This window comes from Pseudophryne corroboree, chromosome 11, assembly GCF_028390025.1.
Source record: "Pseudophryne corroboree isolate aPseCor3 chromosome 11, aPseCor3.hap2, whole genome shotgun sequence".
NCBI lineage: Eukaryota > Metazoa > Chordata > Amphibia > Anura > Myobatrachidae > Pseudophryne > Pseudophryne corroboree.
This window is the reverse complement of record NC_086454.1, coordinates 168860873-168885303: the sequence shown is the minus strand read 5'-3', so window position 1 is coordinate 168885303 and position 24431 is coordinate 168860873. Positions and strand designations below refer to the sequence as shown.

Here is a 24431-nt window from a genome sequence, read left to right as displayed (position 1 = left end):
TTTAAATACAGATCACTGTATTCAAAGATCAGAGTGGAGTGGTTACCAATACACCAAGAAACCACATTCATTAGGGAACATCTAAACATTTTTTTCTAAAATGTTAGATTCTTCGAAGACACATTTTATTGAAGTTATTGTACATATATTAACATCAATGCTTATTTGGATTACACAGTAAAATTCATATAATTACAAACATTTCTATAACTACCTTTTTTTTAGATTTTAGTACATTTTTACAATAATCAGTAATTTAAAAAAAATGTATTATATGTATAAAAAAGAAAAGTTTTTGTCAATCAAGGACTTAAACTGAAGGTACTAAAATGCACCTTGTCCCACCGAGATTTGAACTCAATTTACTGGATTCAGAGTACAGAGTGCTAACCATAACACCATGGAATATCTCTTCTAATAACACATATAAAACTTTCTCTCAGAGTGTAAGATCTTTATTTCTACAAGATACAGAAATATTCATTCAGAGAGATATGTACTACATTGTATTTACAAATAAAACCATTAGGACCTACCAATTTGTATATACAGATTATTAGTTTCAGAGTCCAGAATTGTTAACAGTACACCATGAAAGCTCATTCATACGGTGGCATGTAAAAAATGTTCTCACAGTGTAAGATTCTTAGAGGTTACATTTTATTGGAATTATATTACCAATAAACCTGTCTCTCAGTGTGTATGATTCTTAATTTATGCAATTTATAGATATTTTCTTTCTCAGAGATATGAACTGCATAATACTTACAAAAAAACAATAGGACCTACCAAGATGTAAATACAAATCATGGATTCAGAGTCCAAAATGGTTACAAATACACCAGGAAACCTCATTCATGAGGCAGCATTTAAACAGTTTTTATTAGAATGTACTCTCAGAGAAATATAAACTGAACGGTACTTACAAAAAACCAATAGGACCTACCAAGATTTAATACAGATCACTGGATTCAAAGATCCGAGTGGTTACCAATACACCAAAAAACTTCATTCATGAGGGAGAGCTAAACATTTTTTTCTAAAATGTTAGATTCTTAGAAGACACATTTTATTGCAATTATTGTACATATATTTACATCAACGCTTATTTGGGTTATATAGTAAAATTCATATAATTACATACATTTCTATAACTACCTTTTTTTTAGCTTTTAGTACATATTTACAAAAATCAGTGATTTAAAAAAATTATTATATGTATGAAAAAGAAGACTTTCTGTCAATCAAGAACTTAAACTGAAGGTACTAAAACACATCAGGTCCCACCAAGATTTGAACTCGGATCGCTGGATTCAGAGGCCAGAGTGCTAACCATTACACCATGAAACCTCTCTTCTAACACAACATATACAACTTTCTCTTAGAGTGTGAGATCTTATTTTCTACAAGTTACAGGAATAATAATCAGAGAGATAAGTATTACATTGTATTTACAAAAAAAAGCCATTAGGACCTACCAAATTTTTATACAGATTATAGGTTTCAGAGTCCAGAATTGTTAACAGTACACAATGAAACCTCATTCATATGGTAGCATGTACATTTTTTGTCAGAGTATAAGATTCTTAGTGGATACATTTTATTGGAATTAAATGACAGATAAACCTGTCTCTCAGTGTGTAAGATTCTTAATTTATGCAATTTATAGATATTTTCTTTCTCAGAGATATTAACTGTATTGTACTTACAACAAAACCAATAGAACCTACCAAGATGTAAATATAGATCATGGATTCAGAGTCCAAAATGTTTACCAATATACCATGAAACCTCATCCATTAGGGAGCATCTAAATATTTTTTATAAGAATGTACTCTCAGAGAGATATGAACTGAATGGTACTTACAAAAAACCAATAGGACCTACCAAGATTTAAATACAGATCACTGTATTCAAAGATCAGAGTGGAGTGGTTACCAATACACCAAGAAACCACATTCATTAGGGAACATCTAAACATTTTTTTCTAAAATGTTAGATTCTTAGAAGACACATTTTATTGAAGTTATTGTATAAAATGTATACATATATTAACATCAATGCTTATTTGGATTACACAGTAAAATTCATATAATTACAAACATTTCTATAACTACCTTTTTTTTAGATTTTAGTACATTTTTACAATAATCAGTAATTTTAAAAAAATGTATTATATGTATAAAAAAGAAAAGTTTTTGTCAATCAAGGAATTAAACTTTGTACGAAAATGCACCTGGTCCCACCGAGATTTGAACTCAATTTACTGGATTCAGAGTACAGAGTGCTAACCATAACACCATGGAATATCCCTTCTAATAACACATATAAAACTTTCTCTCAGAGTGTAAGATCTTTATTTCTACAAGATACAGAAATATTCATTCAGAGAGATATGTACTACATTGTATTTACAAATAAAACCATTAGGACCTACCAATTTGTATATACAGATTATTAGTTTCAGAGTCCAGAATTGTTAACAGTACACCATGAAAGCTCATTCATATGGTGGCATGTAAAAAATGTTCTCACAGTGTAAGGTTCTTAGAGGTTACATTTTATTGGAATTATATTACCGATAAACCTGTCTCTCAGTGTGTATGATTCTTAATTTATGCAATTTATAGATATTTTCTTTCTCAGAGATATGAACTGCATAATACTTACAAAAAAACAATAGTACCTACCAAGATGTAAATACAAATCATGGATTCAGAGTCCAAAATGGTTACAAATACACCAGGAAACCTCATTCATGAGGAAGCATTTAAATAGTTTTTATTAGAATGTACTCTCAGAGAAATATAAACTGAACGGTACTTACAAAAAACCAATAGGACCTACCAAGATTTAAATACAGATCACTGGATTCAAAGATCCGAGTGGTTACCAATACACCAAGAAACTTCATTCATGAGGGAGAGCTAAACATTTTTTTCTAAAATGTTAGATTCTTAGAAGACACATTTTATTGCAATTATTGTACATATATTTACATCAACGCTTATTTGGGTTATATAGTAAAATTCATATAATTACATACATTTCTATAACTACCTTTTTTTTAGCTTTTAGTACATATTTACAAAAATCAGTGATTAAAAAAATTATTATATGTATGAAAAAGAAGACTTTCTGTCAATCAAGAACTTAAACTGAAGGTACTAAAACACATCAGGTCCCACCGAGATTTGAACTCAGATAGCTGGATTCAGAGCCCAGAGTGCTAACCATTACACCATGAAACTTCTCTTCTAACACAACATATACAACTTTCTCTTAGAGTGTGAGATCTTATTTTCTACAAGTTACAGGAATAATAATCAGAGAGATAAGTATTACATTGTATTTACAGAAAAAAAGCCATTAGGACCTACCAAATTTTGATACAGATTATAGGTTTCAGAGTCCAGAATTGTTAACAGCACACAATGAAACCTCATTCATATGGTAGCATGTACATTTTTTGTCAGAGTATAAGATTCTTAGTGGATACATTTTATTGGAATTAAATGACAGATAAACCTGTCTCTCAGTGTGTAAGATTCTTAATTTTGCAATTTATAGATATTTTCTTTCTCAGAGATATTAACTGTATTGTACTTACAACAAAACCAATAGAACCTACCAAGATGTAAATATAGATCATGGATTCAGAGTCCAAAATGTTTACCAATATACCATGAAACCTCATCCATTAGGGAGCATCTAAATATTTTTATAAGAATGTACTCTCAGAGAGATATGAAATGAATGGTACTTACAAAAAACCAATAGGACCTACCAAGATTTAAATACAGATCACTGTATTCAAAGATCAGAGTGGAGTGATTACCAATACACCAAGAAACCACATTCACTAGGGAACATCTAAACATTTTTTTCTAAAATGTTAGATTCTTCGAAGACACATTTTATTGAAGTTATTGTACATATATTAACATCAATGCTTATTTGGATTACACAGTAAAATTCATATAATTACAAACATTTCTATAACTACCTTTTTTTTAGATTTTAGTACATTTTTACAATAATCAGTAATTTAAAAAAAATGTATTATATGTATAAAAAAGAAAAGTTTTTGTCAATCAAGGACTTAAACTGAAGGTACTAAAATGCACCTGGTCCCACCGAGATTTGAACTCAATTTACTGGATTCAGAGTACAGAGTGCTAACCATAACACCATGGAATATCCCTTCTAATAACACATATAAAACTTTCTCTCAGAGTGTAAGATCTTTATTTCTACAAGATACAGAAATATTCATTCAGAGAGATATGTACTACATTGTATTTACAAATAAAACCATTAGGACCTACCAATTTGTATATACAGATTATTAGTTTCAGAGTCCAGAATTGTTAACAGTACACCATGAAAGCTCATTCATATGGTGGCATGTAAAAAATGTTCTCACAGTGTAAGATTCTTAGAGGTTACATTTTATTGGAATTATATTACCGATAAACCTGTCTCTCAGTGTGTATGATTCTTAATTTATGCAATTTATAGATATTTTCTTTCTCAGAGATATGAACTGCATAATACTTACAAAAAAACAATAGGACCTACCAAGATGTAAATACAAATCATGGATTCAGAGTCCAAAATGGTTACAAATACACCAGGAAACCTCATTCATGAGGCAGCATTTAATCAGTTTTTATTAGAATGTACTCTCAGAGAAATATAAACTGAACGGTACTTACAAAAAACCAATAGGACCTACCAAGATTTAATACAGATCACTGGATTCAAAGATCCGAGTGGTTACCAATACACCAAGAAACTTCATTCATGAGGGAGAGCTAAACATTTTTTTCTAAAATGTTAGATTCTTAGAAGACACATTTTATTGCAATTATTGTACATATATTTACATCAACGCTTATTTGGGTTATATAGTAAAATTCATATAATTACATACATTTCTATAACTACCTTTTTTTAGCTTTTAGTACATATTTACAAAAATCAGTGATTTAAAAAAATTATTATATGTATGAAAAAGAAGACTTTCTGTCAATCAAGAACTTAAACTGAAGGTACTAAAACACATCAGGTCCCACTGAGATTTGAACTCAGATCGCTGGATTCAGAGCCCAGAGTGCTAACCATTACACCATGAAACTTCTCTTCTAACACAACATATACAACTTTCTCTTAGAGTGTGAGATCTTATTTTCTACAAGTTACAGGAATAATAATCAGAGAGATAAGTATTACATTGTATTTACAAAAAAAAAGCCATTAGGACCTACCAAATTTTTATACAGATTATAGGTTTCAGAGTCCAGAATTGTTAACAGTACACAATGAAACCTCATTCATATGGTAGCATGTACATTTTTTGTCAGAGTATAAGATTCTTAGTGGATACATTTTATTGGAATTAAATGACAGATAAACCTGTCTCTCAGTGTGTAAGATTCTTAATTTATGCAATTTATAGATATTTTCTTTCTCAGAGATATTAACTGTATTGTACTTACAACAAAACCAATAGAACCTACCAAGATGTAAATATAGATCATGGATTCAGAGTCCAAAATGTTTACCAATATACCATGAAACCTCATCCATTAGGGAGCATCTAAATATTTTTATAAGAATGTACTCTCAGAGAGATATGAACTGAATGGTACTTACAAAAAACCAATAGGACCTACCAAGATTTAAATACAGATCACTGTATTCAAAGATCAGAGTGGAGTGGTTACCAATACACCAAGAAACCACATTCATTAGGGAACATCTAAACATTTTTTTCTAAAATGTTAGATTCTTCGAAGACACATTTTATTGAAGTTATTGTACATATATTAACATCAATGCTTATTTGGATTACACAGTAAAATTCATATAATTACAAACATTTCTATAACTACCTTTTTTTTAGATTTTAGTACATTTTTACAATAATCAGTAATTTAAAAAAAATGTATTATATGTATAAAAAAGAAAAGTTTTTGTCAATCAAGGACTTAAACTGAAGGTACTAAAATGCACCTTGTCCCACCGAGATTTGAACTCAATTTACTGGATTCAGAGTACAGAGTGCTAACCATAACACCATGGAATATCTCTTCTAATAACACATATAAAACTTTCTCTCAGAGTGTAAGATCTTTATTTCTACAAGATACAGAAATATTCATTCAGAGAGATATGTACTACATTGTATTTACAAATAAAACCATTAGGACCTACCAATTTGTATATACAGATTATTAGTTTCAGAGTCCAGAATTGTTAACAGTACACCATGAAAGCTCATTCATACGGTGGCATGTAAAAAATGTTCTCACAGTGTAAGATTCTTAGAGGTTACATTTTATTGGAATTATATTACCAATAAACCTGTCTCTCAGTGTGTATGATTCTTAATTTATGCAATTTATAGATATTTTCTTTCTCAGAGATATGAACTGCATAATACTTACAAAAAAACAATAGGACCTACCAAGATGTAAATACAAATCATGGATTCAGAGTCCAAAATGGTTACAAATACACCAGGAAACCTCATTCATGAGGCAGCATTTAAACAGTTTTTATTAGAATGTACTCTCAGAGAAATATAAACTGAACGGTACTTACAAAAAACCAATAGGACCTACCAAGATTTAATACAGATCACTGGATTCAAAGATCCGAGTGGTTACCAATACACCAAAAAACTTCATTCATGAGGGAGAGCTAAACATTTTTTTCTAAAATGTTAGATTCTTAGAAGACACATTTTATTGCAATTATTGTACATATATTTACATCAACGCTTATTTGGGTTATATAGTAAAATTCATATAATTACATACATTTCTATAACTACCTTTTTTTTAGCTTTTAGTACATATTTACAAAAATCAGTGATTTAAAAAAATTATTATATGTATGAAAAAGAAGACTTTCTGTCAATCAAGAACTTAAACTGAAGGTACTAAAACACATCAGGTCCCACCAAGATTTGAACTCGGATCGCTGGATTCAGAGGCCAGAGTGCTAACCATTACACCATGAAACCTCTCTTCTAACACAACATATACAACTTTCTCTTAGAGTGTGAGATCTTATTTTCTACAAGTTACAGGAATAATAATCAGAGAGATAAGTATTACATTGTATTTACAAAAAAAAAGCCATTAGGACCTACCAAATTTTTATACAGATTATAGGTTTCAGAGTCCAGAATTGTTAACAGTACACAATGAAACCTCATTCATATGGTAGCATGTACATTTTTTGTCAGAGTATAAGATTCTTAGTGGATACATTTTATTGGAATTAAATGACAGATAAACCTGTCTCTCAGTGTGTAAGATTCTTAATTTATGCAATTTATAGATATTTTCTTTCTCAGAGATATTAACTGTATTGTACTTACAACAAAACCAATAGAACCTACCAAGATGTAAATATAGATCATGGATTCAGAGTCCAAAATGTTTACCAATATACCATGAAACCTCATCCATTAGGGAGCATCTAAATATTTTTATAAGAATGTACTCTCAGAGAGATATGAACTGAATGGTACTTACAAAAAACCAATAGGACCTACCAAGATTTAAATACAGATCACTGTATTCAAAGATCAGAGTGGAGTGGTTACCAATACACCAAGAAACCACATTCATTAGGGAACATCTAAACATTTTTTTCTAAAATGTTAGATTCTTCGAAGACACATTTTATTGAAGTTATTGTACATATATTAACATCAATGCTTATTTGGATTACACAGTAAAATTCATATAATTACAAACATTTCTATAACTACCTTTTTTTTAGATTTTAGTACATTTTTACAATAATCAGTAATTTAAAAAAAATGTATTATATGTATAAAAAAGAAAAGTTTTTGTCAATCAAGGACTTAAACTGAAGGTACTAAAATGCACCTTGTCCCACCGAGATTTGAACTCAATTTACTGGATTCAGAGTACAGAGTGCTAACCATAACACCATGGAATATCTCTTCTAATAACACATATAAAACTTTCTCTCAGAGTGTAAGATCTTTATTTCTACAAGATACAGAAATATTCATTCAGAGAGATATGTACTACATTGTATTTACAAATAAAACCATTAGGACCTACCAATTTGTATATACAGATTATTAGTTTCAGAGTCCAGAATTGTTAACAGTACACCATGAAAGCTCATTCATACGGTGGCATGTAAAAAATGTTCTCACAGTGTAAGATTCTTAGAGGTTACATTTTATTGGAATTATATTACCAATAAACCTGTCTCTCAGTGTGTATGATTCTTAATTTATGCAATTTATAGATATTTTCTTTCTCAGAGATATGAACTGCATAATACTTACAAAAAAACAATAGGACCTACCAAGATGTAAATACAAATCATGGATTCAGAGTCCAAAATGGTTACAAATACACCAGGAAACCTCATTCATGAGGCAGCATTTAAACAGTTTTTATTAGAATGTACTCTCAGAGAAATATAAACTGAACGGTACTTACAAAAAACCAATAGGACCTACCAAGATTTAATACAGATCACTGGATTCAAAGATCCGAGTGGTTACCAATACACCAAAAAACTTCATTCATGAGGGAGAGCTAAACATTTTTTTCTAAAATGTTAGATTCTTAGAAGACACATTTTATTGCAATTATTGTACATATATTTACATCAACGCTTATTTGGGTTATATAGTAAAATTCATATAATTACATACATTTCTATAACTACCTTTTTTTTAGCTTTTAGTACATATTTACAAAAATCAGTGATTTAAAAAAATTATTATATGTATGAAAAAGAAGACTTTCTGTCAATCAAGAACTTAAACTGAAGGTACTAAAACACATCAGGTCCCACCAAGATTTGAACTCGGATCGCTGGATTCAGAGCCCAGAGTGCTAACCATTACACCATGAAACCTCTCTTCTAACACAACATATACAACTTTCTCTTAGAGTGTGAGATCTTATTTTCTACAAGTTACAGGAATAATAATCAGAGAGATAAGTATTACATTGTATTTACAAAAAAAAGCCATTAGGACCTACCAAATTTTTATACAGATTATAGGTTTCAGAGTCCAGAATTGTTAACAGTACACAATGAAACCTCATTCATATGGTAGCATGTACATTTTTTGTCAGAGTATAAGATTCTTAGTGGATACATTTTATTGGAATTAAATGACAGATAAACCTGTCTCTCAGTGTGTAAGATTCTTAATTTATGCAATTTATAGATATTTTCTTTCTCAGAGATATTAACTGTATTGTACTTACAACAAAACCAATAGAACCTACCAAGATGTAAATATAGATCATGGATTCAGAGTCCAAAATGTTTACCAATATACCATGAAACCTCATCCATTAGGGAGCATCTAAATATTTTTATAAGAATGTACTCTCAGAGAGATATGAACTGAATGGTACTTACAAAAAACCAATAGGACCTACCAAGATTTAAATACAGATCACTGTATTCAAAGATCAGAGTGGAGTGGTTACCAATACACCAAGAAACCACATTCATTAGGGAACATCTAAACATTTTTTTCTAAAATGTTAGATTCTTAGAAGACACATTTTATTGAAGTTATTGTATAAAATGTATACATATATTAACATCAATGCTTATTTGGATTACACAGTAAAATTCATATAATTACAAACATTTCTATAACTACCTTTTTTTTAGATTTTAGTACATTTTTACAATAATCAGTAATTTAAAAAAAATGTAATATATGTATAAAAAAGAAAAGTTTTTGTCAATCAAGGAATTAAACTTTGTACTAAAATGCACCTGGTCCCACCGAGATTTGAACTCAATTTACTGGATTCAGAGTACAGAGTGCTAACCATAACACCATGGAATATCCCTTCTAATAACACATATAAAACTTTCTCTCAGAGTGTAAGATCTTTATTTCTACAAGATACAGAAATATTCATTCAGAGAGATATGTACTACATTGTATTTACAAATAAAACCATTAGGACCTACCAATTTGTATATACAGATTATTAGTTTCAGAGTCCAGAATTGTTAACAGTACACCATGAAAGCTCATTCATATGGTGGCATGTAAAAAATGTTCTCACAGTGTAAGGTTCTTAGAGGTTACATTTTATTGGAATTATATTACCGATAAACCTGTCTCTCAGTGTGTATGATTCTTAATTTATGCAATTTATAGATATTTTCTTTCTCAGAGATATGAACTGCATAATACTTACAAAAAAACAATAGGACCTACCAAGATGTAAATACAAATCATGGATTCAGAGTCCAAAATGGTTACAAATACACCAGGAAACCTCATTCATGAGGAAGCATTTAAACAGTTTTTATTAGAATGTACTCTCAGAGAAATATAAACTGAACGGTACTTACAAAAAACCAATAGGACCTACCAAGATTTAAATACAGATCACTGGATTCAAAGATCCGAGTGGTTACCAATACACCAAGAAACTTCATTCATGAGGGAGAGCTAAACATTTTTTTCTAAAATGTTAGATTCTTAGAAGACACATTTTATTGCAATTATTGTACATATATTTACATCAACGCTTATTTGGGTTATATAGTAAAATTCATATAATTACATACATTTCTATAACTACCTTTTTTTAGCTTTTAGTACATATTTACAAAAATCAGTGATTTAAAAAAATTATTATATGTATGAAAAAGAAGACTTTCTGTCAATCAAGAACTTAAACTGAAGGTACTAAAACACATCAGGTCCCACCGAGATTTGAACTCGGATCGCTGGATTCAAAGGCCAGAGTGCTAACCATTACACCATGAAACCTCTCTTCTAACACAACATATACAACTTTCTCTTAGAGTGTGAGATCTTATTTTCTACAAGTTACAGGAATAATAATCAGAGAGATAAGTATTACATTGTATTTACAAAAAAAAGCCATTAGGACCTACCAAATTTTTATACAGATTATAGGTTTCAGAGTCCAGAATTGTTAACAGTACACAATGAAACCTCATTCATATGGTAGCATGTACATTTTTTGTCAGAGTATAAGATTCTTAGTGGATACATTTTATTGGAATTAAATGACAGATAAACCTGTCTCTCAGTGTGTAAGATTCTTAATTTATGCAATTTATAGATATTTTCTTTCTCAGAGATATTAACTGTATTGTACTTACAACAAAACCAATAGAACCTACCAAGATGTAAATATAGATCATGGATTCAGAGTCCAGAATGTTTACCAATATACCATGAAACCTCATCCATTAGGGAGCATCTAAATATTTTTATAAGAATGTACTCTCAGAGAGATATGAACTGAATGGTACTTACAAAAAACCAATAGGACCTACCAAGATTTAAATACAGATCACTGTATTCAAATATCAGAGTGGAGTGGTTACCAATACACCAAGAAACCACATTCATTAGGGAACATCTAAACATTTTTTTCTAAAATGTTAGATTCTTAGAAGACACATTTTATTGAAGTTATTGTATAAAATGTATACATATATTAACATCAATGCTTATTTGGATTACACAGTAAAATTCATATAATTACAAACATTTCTATAACTACCTTTTTTTTAGATTTTAGTACATTTTTACAATAATCAGTAATTTAAAAAAAATGTAATATATGTATAAAAAAGAAAAGTTTTTGTCAATCAAGGAATTAAACTTTGTACTAAAATGCACCTGGTCCCACCGAGATTTGAACTCAATTTACTGGATTCAGAGTACAGAGTGCTAACCATAACACCATGGAATATCCCTTCTAATAACACATATAAAACTTTCTCTCAGAGTGTAAGATCTTTATTTCTACAAGATACAGAAATATTCATTCAGAGAGATATGTACTACATTGTATTTACAAATAAAACCATTAGGACCTACCAATTTGTATATACAGATTATTAGTTTCAGAGTCCAGAATTGTTAACAGTACACCATGAAAGCTCATTCATATGGTGGCATGTAAAAAATGTTCTCACAGTGTAAGGTTCTTAGAGGTTACATTTTATTGGAATTATATTACCGATAAACCTGTCTCTCAGTGTGTATGATTCTTAATTTATGCAATTTATAGATATTTTCTTTCTCAGAGATATGAACTGCATAATACTTACAAAAAAACAATAGGACCTACCAAGATGTAAATACAAATCATGGATTCAGAGTCCAAAATGGTTACAAATACACCAGGAAACCTCATTCATGAGGAAGCATTTAAACAGTTTTTATTAGAATGTACTCTCAGAGAAATATAAACTGAACGGTACTTACAAAAAACCAATAGGACCTACCAAGATTTAAATACAGATCACTGGATTCAAAGATCCGAGTGGTTACCAATACACCAAGAAACTTCATTCATGAGGGAGAGCTAAACATTTTTTTCTAAAATGTTAGGTTCTTAGAAGACCCATTTTATTGCAATTATTGTACATATATTTACATCAACGCTTATTTGTGTTATATAGTAAAATTCATATAATTACATACATTTCTATAACTACCTTTTTTAGCTTTTAGTACATATTTACAAAAATCAGTGATTTAAAAAAATTATTATATGTATGAAAAAGAAGACTTTCTGTCAATCAAGAACTTAAACTGAAGGTACTAAAACACATCAGGTCCCACCGAGATTTGACTCGGATCGCTGGATTCAGAGCCCAGAGTGCTAACCATTACACCATGAAACCTCTCTTCTAACACAACATATACAACTTTCTCTTAGAGTGTGAGATCTTATTTTCTACAAGTTACAGGAATAATAATCAGAGAGATAAGTATTACATTGTATTTACAAAAAAAAGCCATTAGGACCTACCAAATTTTTATACAGATTATAGGTTTCAGAGTCCAGAATTGTTAACAGTACACAATGAAACCTCATTCATATGGTAGCATGTACATTTTTTGTCAGAGTATAAGATTCTTAGTGGATACATTTTATTGGAATTAAATGACAGATAAACCTGTCTCTCAGTGTGTAAGATTCTTAATTTATGCAATTTATAGATATTTTCTTTCTCAGAGATATTAACTGTATTGTACTTACAACAAAACCAATAGAACCTACCAAGATGTAAATATAGATCATGGATTCAGAGTCCAAAATGTTTACCAATATACCATGAAACCTCATCCATTAGGGAGCATCTAAATATTTTTATAAGAATGTACTCTCAGAGAGATATGAACTGAATGGTACTTACAAAAAACCAATAGGACCTACCAAGATTTAAATACAGATCACTGTATTCAAAGATCAGAGTGGAGTGGTTACCAATACACCAAGAAACCACATTCATTAGGGAACATCTAAACATTTTTTTCTAAAATGTTAGATTCTTAGAAGACACATTTTATTGAAGTTATTGTATAAAATGTATACATATATTAACATCAATGCTTATTTGGATTACACAGTAAAATTCATATAATTACAAACATTTCTATAACTACCTTTTTTTTAGATTTTAGTACATTTTTACAATAATCAGTAATTTTAAAAAAATGTATTATATGTATAAAAAAGAAAAGTTTTTGTCAATCAAGGAATTAAACTTTGTACGAAAATGCTCCTGGTCCCACCAAGATTTGAACTCAATTTACTGGATTCAGAGTACAGAGTGCTAACCATAACACCAGAGAATATCCCTTCTAATAACACATATAAAACTTTCTCTCAGAGTGTAAGATCTTTATTTCTACAAGATACAGAAATATTCATTCAGAGAGATATGTACTACATTGTATTTACAAATAAAACCATTAGGACCTACCAATTTGTATATACAGATTATTAGTTTCAGAGTCCAGAATTGTTAACAGTACACCATGAAAGCTCATTCATATGGTGGCATGTAAAAAATGTTCTCACAGTGTAAGGTTCTTAGAGGTTACATTTTATTGGAATTATATTACCGATAAACCTGTCTCTCAGTGTGTATGATTCTTAATTTATGCAATTTATAGATATTTTCTTTCTCAGAGATATGAACTGCATAATACTTACAAAAAAACAATAGGACCTACCAAGATGTAACTACAAATCATGGATTCAGAGTCCAAAATGGTTACAAATACACCAGGAAACCTCATTCATGAGGAAGCATTTAAACAGTTTTTATTAGAATGTACTCTCAGAGAAATATAAACTGAACGGTACTTACAAAAAACCAATAGGACCTACCAAGATTTAAATACAGATCACTGGATTCAAAGATCCGAGTGGTTACCAATACACCAAGAAACTTCATTCATGAGGGAGAGCTAAACATTTTTTTCTAAAATGTTAGGTTCTTAGAAGACCCATTTTATTGCAATTATTGTACATATATTTACATCAACGCTTATTTGGGTTATATAGTAAAATTCATATAATTACATACATTTCTATAACTACCTTTTTTAGCTTTTAGTACATATTTACAAAAATCAGTGATTTAAAAAAATTATTATATGTATGAAAAAGAAGACTTTCTGTCAATCAAGAACTTAAACTGAAGGTACTAAAACACATCAGGTCCCACCGAGATTTGACTCGGATCGCTGGATTCAGAGCCCAGAGTGCTAACCATTACACCATGAAACCTCTCTTCTAACACAACATATACAACTTTCTCTTAGAGTGTGAGATCTTATTTTCTACAAGTTACAGGAATAATAATCAGAGAGATAAGTATTACATTGTATTTAAAAAAAAAAGCCATTAGGACCTACCAAATTTTTATACAGATTATAGGTTTCAGAGTCCAGAATTGTTAACAGTACACAATGAAACCTCATTCATATGGTAGCATGTACATTTTTTGTCAGAGTATAAGATTCTTAGTGGATACATTTTATTGGAATTAAATGACAGATAAACCTGTCTCTCAGTGTGTAAGATTCTTAATTTATGCAATTTATAGATATTTTCTTTCTCAGAGATATTAACTGTATTGTACTTACAACAAAACCAATAGAACCTACCAAGATGTAAATATAGATCATGGATTCAGAGTCCAAAATGTTTACCAATATACCATGAAACCTCATCCATTAGGGAGCATCTAAATATTTTTATAAGAATGTACTCTCAGAGAGATATGAACTGAATGGTACTTACAAAAAACCAATAGGACCTACCAAGATTTAAATACAGATCACTGTATTCAAAGATCAGAGTGGAGTGGTTACCAATACACCAAGAAACCACATTCATTAGGGAACATCTAAACATTTTTTTCTAAAATGTTAGATTCTTCGAAGACACATTTTATTGAAGTTATTGTACATATATTAACATCAATGCTTATTTGGATTACACAGTAAAATTCATATAATTACAAACATTTCTATAACTACCTTTTTTTTAGATTTTAGTACATTTTTACAATAATCAGTAATTTAAAAAAAATTTATTATATGTATAAAAAAGAAAAGTTTTTGTCAATCAAGGAATTAAACTTTGTACGAAAATGCACCTGGTCCCACCGAGATTTGAACTCAATTTACTGGATTCAGAGTACAGAGTGCTAACCATAACACCATGGAATATCCCTTCTAATAACACATATAAAACTTTCTCTCAGAGTGTAAGATCTTTATTTCTACAAGATACAGAAATATTCATTCAGAGAGATATGTACTACATTGTATTTACAAATAAAACCATTAGGACCTACCAATTTGTATATACAGATTATTAGTTTCAGAGTCCAGAATTGTTAACAGTACACCATGAAAGCTCATTCATATGGTGGCATGTAAAAAATGTTCTCACAGTGTAAGATTCTTAGAGGTTACATTTTATTGGAATTATATTACCGATAAACCTGTCTCTCAGTGTGTATGATTCTTAATTTATGCAATTTATAGATATTTTCTTTCTCAGAGATATGAACTGCATAATACTTACAAAAAAAACAATAGGACCTACCAAGATGTAAATACAAATCATGGATTCAGAGTCCAAAATGGTTACAAATACACCAGGAAACCTCATTCATGAGGAAGCATTTAAACAGTTTTTATTAGAATGTACTCTCAGAGAAATATAAACTGAACGGTACTTACAAAAAACCAATAGGACCTACCAAGATTTAAATACAGATCACTGGATTCAAAGATCTGAGTGGTTACCAATACACCAAGAAACTTCATTCATGAGGGAGAGCTAAACATTTTTTTCTAAAATGTTAGATTCTTAGAAGACACATTTTATTGCAATTATTGTACATATATTTACATCAACGCTTATTTGGGTTATATAGTAAAATTCATATAATTACATACATTTCTATAACTACCTTTTTTTAGCTTTTAGTACATATTTACAAAAATCAGTGATTTAAAAAAATTATTATATGTATGAAAAAGAAGACTTTCTGTCAATCAAGAACTTAAACTGAAGGTACTAAAACACATCAGGTCCCACCGAGATTTGACTCGGATCGCTGGATTCAGAGCCCAGAGTGCTAACCATTACACCATGAAACCTCTCTTCTAACACAACATATACAACTTTCTCTTAGAGTGTGAGATCTTATTTTCTACAAGTTACAGGAATAATAATCAGAGAGATAAGTATTACATTGTATTTACAAAAAAAAGCCATTAGGACCTACCAAATTTTTATACAGATTATAGGTTTCAGAGTCCAGAATTGTTAACAGTACACAATGAAACCTCATTCATATGGTAGCATGTACATTTTTTGTCAGAGTATAAGAATCTTAGTGGATACATTTTATTGGAATTAAATGACAGATAAACCTGTCTCTCAGTGTGTAAGATTCTTAATTTATGCAATTTATAGATATTTTCTTTCTCAGAGATATTAACTGTATTGTACTTACAACAAAACCAATAGAACCTACCAAGATGTAAATATAGATCATGGATTCAGAGTCCAAAATGTTTACCAATATACCATGAAACCTCATCCATTAGGGAGCATCTAAATATTTTTATAAGAATGTACTCTCAGAGAGATATGAACTGAATGGTACTTACAAAAAACCAATAGGACCTACCAAGATTTAAATACAGATCACTGTATTCAAAGATCAGAGTGGAGTGGTTACCAATACACCAAGAAACCACATTCATTAGGGAACATCTAAACATTTTTTTCTAAAATGTTAGATTCTTAGAAGACACATTTTATTGAAGTTATTGTATAAAATGTATACATATATTAACATCAATGCTTATTTGGATTACACAGTAAAATTCATATAATTACAAACATTTCTATAACTACCTTTTTTTTAGATTTTAGTACATTTTTACAATAATCAGTAATTTAAAAAAAATGTAATATATGTATAAAAAAGAAAAGTTTTTGTCAATCAAGGAATTAAACTTTGTACTAAAATGCACCTGGTCCCACCGAGATTTGAACTCAATTTACTGGATTCAGAGTACAGAGTGCTAACCATAACACCATGGAATATCCCTTCTAATAACACATATAAAACTTTCTCTCAGAGTGTAAGATCTTTATTTCTACAAGATACAGAAATATTCATTCAGAGAGATATGTACTACATTGTATTTACAAATAAAACCATTAGGACCTACCAATTTGTATATACAGATTATTAGTTTCAGAGTCCAGAATTGTTAACAGTACACCATGAAAGCTCATTCATATGGTGGCATGTAAAAAATGTTCTCACAGTGTAAGGTTCTTAGAGGTTACATTTTATTGGAATTATATTACCGATAAACCTGTCTCTCAGTGTGTATGATTCTTAATTTATGCAATTTATAGATATTTTCTTTCTCAGAGATATGAACTGCATAATACTTACAAAAAAACAATAGGACCTACCAAGATGTAAATACAAATCATGGATTCAGAGTCCAAAATGGTTACAAATACACCAGGAAACCTCATTCATGAGGAAGCATTTAAACAGTTTTTATTAGAATGTACTCTCAGAGAAATATAAACTGAACGGTACTTACAAAAAACCAATAGGACCTACCAAGATTTAAATACAGATCACTGGATTCAAAGATCCGAGTGGTTACCAATACACCAAGAAACTTCATTCATGAGGGAGAGCTAAACATTTTTTTCTAAAATGTTAGGTTCTTAGAAGACCCATTTTATTGCAATTATTGTACATATATTTACATCAACGCTTATTTGTGTTATATAGTAAAATTCATATAATTACATACATTTCTATAACTACCTTTTTTAGCTTTTAGTACATATTTACAAAAATCAGTGATTTAAAAAAATTATTATATGTATGAAAAAGAAGACTTTCTGTCAATCAAGAACTTAAACTGAAGGTACTAAAACACATCAGGTCCCACCGAGATTTGACTCGGATCGCTGGATTCAGAGCCCAGAGTGCTAACCATTACACCATGAAACCTCTCTTCTAACACAACATATACAACTTTCTCTTAGAGTGTGAGATCTTATTTTCTACAAGTTACAGGAATAATAATCAGAGAGATAAGTATTACATTGTATTTACAAAAAAAAGCCATTAGGACCTACCAAATTTTTATACAGATTATAGGTTTCAGAGTCCAGAATTGTTAACAGTACACAATGAAACCTCATTCATATGGTAGCATGTACATTTTTTGTCAGAGTATAAGATTCTTAGTGGATACATTTTATTGGAATTAAATGACAGATAAACCTGTCTCTCAGTGTGTAAGATTCTTAATTTATGCAATTTATAGATATTTTCTTTCTCAGAGATATTAACTGTATTGTACTTACAACAAAACCAATAGAACCTACCAAGATGTAAATATAGATCATGGATTCAGAGTCCAAAATGTTTACCAATATACCATGAAACCTCATCCATTAGGGAGCATCTAAATATTTTTATAAGAATGTACTCTCAGAGAGATATGAACTGAATGGTACTTACAAAAAACCAATAGGACCTACCAAGATTTAAATACAGATCACTGTATTCAAAGATCAGAGTGGAGTGGTTACCAATACACCAAGAAACCACATTCATTAGGGAACATCTAAACATTTTTTTCTAAAATGTTAGATTCTTAGAAGACACATTTTATTGAAGTTATTGTATAAAATGTATACATATATTAACATCAATGCTTATTTGGATTACACAGTAAAATTCATATAATTACAAACATTTCTATAACTACCTTTTTTTTAGATTTTAGTACATTTTTACAATAATCAGTAATTTTAAAAAAATGTATTATATGTATAAAAAAGAAAAGTTTTTGTCAATCAAGGAATTAAACTTTGTACGAAAATGCTCCTGGTCCCACCAAGATTTGAACTCAATTTACTGGATTCAGAGTACAGAGTGCTAACCATAACACCAGAGAATATCCCTTCTAATAACACATATAAAACTTTCTCTCAGAGTGTAAGATCTTTATTTCTACAAGATACAGAAATATTCATTCAGAGAGATATGTACTACATTGTATTTACAAATAAAACCATTAGGACCTACCAATTTGTATATACAGATTATTAGTTTCAGAGTCCAGAATTGTTAACAGTACACCATGAAAGCTCATTCATATGGTGGCATGTAAAAAATGTTCTCACAGTGTAAGGTTCTTAGAGGTTACATTTTATTGGAATTATATTACCGATAAACCTGTCTCTCAGTGTGTATGATTCTTAATTTATGCAATTTATAGATATTTTCTTTCTCAGAGATATGAACTGCATAATACTTACAAAAAAACAATAGGACCTACCAAGATGTAAATACAAATCATGGATTCAGAGTCCAAAATGGTTACAAATACACCAGGAAACCTCATTCATGAGGAAGCATTTAAACAGTTTTTATTAGAATGTACTCTCAGAGAAATATAAACTGAACGGTACTTACAAAAAACCAATAGGACCTACCAAGATTTAAATACAGATCACTGGATTCAAAGATCCGAGTGGTTACCAATACACCAAGAAACTTCATTCATGAGGGAGAGCTAAACATTTTTTTCTAAAATGTTAGGTTCTTAGAAGACCCATTTTATTGCAATTATTGTACATATATTTACATCAACGCTTATTTGGGTTATATAGTAAAATTCATATAATTACATACATTTCTATAACTACCTTTTTTAGCTTTTAGTACATATTTACAAAAATCAGTGATTTAAAAAAATTATTATATGTATGAAAAAGAAGACTTTCTGTCAATCAAGAACTTAAACTGAAGGTACTAAAACACATCAGGTCCCACCGAGATTTGACTCGGATCGCTGGATTCAGAGCCCAGAGTGCTAACCATTACACCATGAAACCTCTCTTCTAACACAACATATACAACTTTCTCTTAGAGTGTGAGATCTTATTTTCTACAAGTTACAGGAATAATAATCAGAGAGATAAGTATTACATTGTATTTTAAAAAAAAAGCCATTAGGACCTACCAAATTTTTATACAGATTATAGGTTTCAGAGTCCAGAATTGTTAACAGTACACAATGAAACCTCATTCATATGGTAGCATGTACATTTTTTGTCAGAGTATAAGATTCTTAGTGGATACATTTTATTGGAATTAAATGACAGATAAACCTGTCTCTCAGTGTGTAAGATTCTTAATTTATGCAATTTATAGATATTTTCTTTCTCAGAGATATTAACTGTATTGTACTTACAACAAAACCAATAGAACCTACCAAGATGTAAATATAGATCATGGATTCAGAGTCCAAAATGTTTACCAATATACCATGAAACCTCATCCATTAGGGAGCATCTAAATATTTTTATAAGAATGTACTCTCAGAGAGATATGAACTGAATGGTACTTACAAAAAACCAATAGGACCTACCAAGATTTAAATACAGATCACTGTATTCAAAGATCAGAGTGGAGTGGTTACCAATACACCAAGAAACCACATTCATTAGGGAACATCTAAACATTTTTTTCTAAAATGTTAGATTCTTCGAAGACACATTTTATTGAAGTTATTGTACATATATTAACATCAATGGTTATTTGGATTACACAGTAAAATTCATATAATTACAAACATTTCTATAACTACCTTTTTTTTAGATTTTAGTACATTTTTACAATAATCAGTAATTTAAAAAAAATTTATTATATGTATAAAAAAGAAAAGTTTTTGTCAATCAAGGAATTAAACTTTGTACGAAAATGCACCTGGTCCCACCGAGATTTGAACTCAATTTACTGGATTCAGAGTACAGAGTGCTAACCATAACACCATGGAATATCCCTTCTAATAACACATATAAAACTTTCTCTCAGAGTGTAAGATCTTTATTTCTACAAGATACAGAAATATTCATTCAGAGAGATATGTACTACATTGTATTTACAAATAAAACCATTAGGACCTACCAATTTGTATATACAGATTATTAGTTTCAGAGTCCAGAATTGTTAACAGTACACCATGAAAGCTCATTCATATGGTGGCATGTAAAAAATGTTCTCACAGTGTAAGATTCTTAGAGGTTACATTTTATTGGAATTATATTACCGATAAACCTGTCTCTCAGTGTGTATGATTCTTAATTTATGCAATTTATAGATATTTTCTTTCTCAGAGATATGAACTGCATAATACTTACAAAAAAAACAATAGGACCTACCAAGATGTAAATACAAATCATGGATTCAGAGTCCAAAATGGTTACAAATACACCAGGAAACCTCATTCATGAGGAAGCATTTAAACAGTTTTTATTAGAATGTACTCTCAGAGAAATATAAACTGAACGGTACTTACAAAAAACCAATAGGACCTACCAAGATTTAAATACAGATCACTGGATTCAAAGATCCGAGTGGTTACCAATACACCAAGAAACTTCATTCATGAGGGAGAGCTAAACATTTTTTTCTAAAATGTTAGATTCTTAGAAGACACATTTTATTGCAATTATTGTACATATATTTACATCAACGCTTATTTGGGTTATATAGTAAAATTCATATAATTACATACATTTCTATAACTACCTTTTTTTAGCTTTTAGTACATATTTACAAAAATCAGTGATTTAAAAAAATTATTATATGTATGAAAAAGAAGACTTTCTGTCAATCAAGAACTTAAACTGAAGGTACTAAAACACATCAGGTCCCACCGAGATTTGAACTCGGATCGCTGGATTCAGAGCCCAGAGTGCTAACCATTACACAATGAAACCTCTCTTCTAACACAACATATACAACTTTCTCTTAGAGTGTGAGATCTTATTTTCTACAAGTTACAGGAATAATAATCAGAGAGATAAGTATTACATTGTATTTACAAAAAAAAGCCATTAGGACCTACCAAATTTTTATACAGATTATAGGTTTCAGAGTCCAGAATTGTTAACAGTACACAATGAAACCTCATTCATATGGTAGCATGTACATTTTTTGTCAGAGTATAAGATTCTTAGTGGATACATTTTATTGGAATTAAATGACAGATAAACCTGTCTCTCAGTGTGTAAGATTCTTAATTTATGCAATTTATAGATATTTTCTTTCTCAGAGATATTAACTGTATTGTACTTACAACAAAACCAATAGAACCTACCAAGATGTAAATATAGATCATGGATTCAGAGTCCAAAATGTTTACCAATATACCACGAAACCTCATCCATTAGGGAGCATCTAAATATTTTTATAAGAATGTACTCTCAGAGAGATATGAACTGAATGGTACTTACAAAAAACCAATAGGACCTACCAAGATTTAAATACAGATCACTGTATTCAAAGATCAGAGTGGAGTGGTTACCAATACACCAAGAAACCACATTCATTAGGGAACATCTAAACATTTTTTTCTAAAATGTTAGATTCTTAGAAGACACATTTTATTGAAGTTATTGTATAAAATGTATACATATATTAACATCAATGCTTATTTGGATTACACAGTAAAATTCATATAATTACAAACATTTCTATAACTACCTTTTTTTTAGATTTTAGTACATTTTTACAATAATCAGTAATTTAAAAAAAATGTAATATATGTATAAAAAAGAAAAGTTTTTGTCAATCAAGGAATTAAACTTTGTACTAAAATGCACCTGGTCCCACCGAGATTTGAACTCAATTTACTGGATTCAGAGTACAGAGTGCTAACCATAACACCATGGAATATCCCTTCTAATAACACATATAAAACTTTCTCTCAGAGTGTAAGATCTTTATTTCTACAAGATACAGAAATATTCATTCAGAGAGATATGTACTACATTGTATTTACAAATAAAACCATTAGGACCTACCAATTTGTATATACAGATTATTAGTTTCAGAGTCCAGAATTGTTAACAGTACACCATGAAAGCTCATTCATATGGTGGCATGTAAAAAATGTTCTCACAGTGTAAGGTTCTTAGAGGTTACATTTTATTGGAATTATATTACCGATAAACCTGTCTCTCAGTGTGTATGATTCTTAATTTATGCAATTTATAGATATTTTCTTTCTCAGAGATATGAACTGCATAATACTTACAAAAAAACAATAGGACCTACCAAGATGTAAATACAAATCATGGATTCAGAGTCCAAAATGGTTACAAATACACCAGGAAACCTCATTCATGAGGAAGCATTTAAACAGTTTTTATTAGAATGTACTCTCAGAGAAATATAAACTGAACGGTACTTACAAAAAACCAATAGGACCTACCAAGATTTAAATACAGATCACTGGATTCAAAGATCCGAGTGGTTACCAATACACCAAGAAACTTCATTCATGAGGGAGAGCTAAACATTTTTTTCTAAAATGTTAGGTTCTTAGAAGACCCATTTTATTGCAATTATTGTACATATATTTACATCAACGCTTATTTGGGTTATATAGTAAAATTCATATAATTACATACATTTCTATAACTACCTTTTTTAGCTTTTAGTACATATTTACAAAAATCAGTGATTTAAAAAAATTATTATATGTATGAAAAAGAAGACTTTCTGTCAATCAAGAACTTAAACTGAAGGTACTAAAACAACATCAGGTCCCACCGAGATTTGACTCGGATCGCTGGATTCAGAGCCCAGAGTGCTAACCATTACACCATGAAACCTCTCTTCTAACACAACATATACAACTTTCTCTTAGAGTGTGAGATCTTATTTTCTACAAGTTACAGGAATAATAATCAGAGAGATAAGTATTACATTGTATTTACAAAAAAAAAGCCATTAGGACCTACCAAATTTTTATACAGATTATAGGTTTCAGAGTCCAGAATTGTTAACAGTACACAATGAAACCTCATTCATATGGTAGCATGTACATTTTTTGTCAGAGTATAAGATTCTTAGTGGATACATTTTATTGGAATTAAATGACAGATAAACCTGTCTCTCAGTGTGTAAGATTCTTAATTTATGCAATTATAGATATTTTCTTTCTCAGA

General features: G+C 29.9%; 4 non-coding genes across 4 annotated transcripts; all 4 read right to left on the bottom strand.

The window, feature by feature from the left end:
• Positions 1 to 5069: 5069 nt before the first annotated feature.
• On the bottom strand, positions 5070 to 5141 carry TRNAQ-CUG (transfer RNA glutamine (anticodon CUG)). The gene has a single exon. It is a non-coding gene; the product is annotated as a tRNA-Gln (tRNA).
• A 3712-nt stretch (positions 5142 to 8853) lies between these two features.
• Positions 8854 to 8925, bottom strand: TRNAQ-CUG (transfer RNA glutamine (anticodon CUG)). The gene has a single exon. It is a non-coding gene; the product is annotated as a tRNA-Gln (tRNA).
• A 1828-nt stretch (positions 8926 to 10753) lies between these two features.
• TRNAQ-UUG (transfer RNA glutamine (anticodon UUG)) lies at positions 10754 to 10825 on the bottom strand. Its single transcript has one exon. It is a non-coding gene; the product is annotated as a tRNA-Gln (tRNA).
• Positions 10826 to 22124: 11299 nt separating this feature from the next.
• On the bottom strand, positions 22125 to 22196 carry TRNAQ-CUG (transfer RNA glutamine (anticodon CUG)). Its single transcript has one exon. It is a non-coding gene; the product is annotated as a tRNA-Gln (tRNA).
• Between the last annotated feature and the right edge of the window lie 2235 nt (positions 22197 to 24431).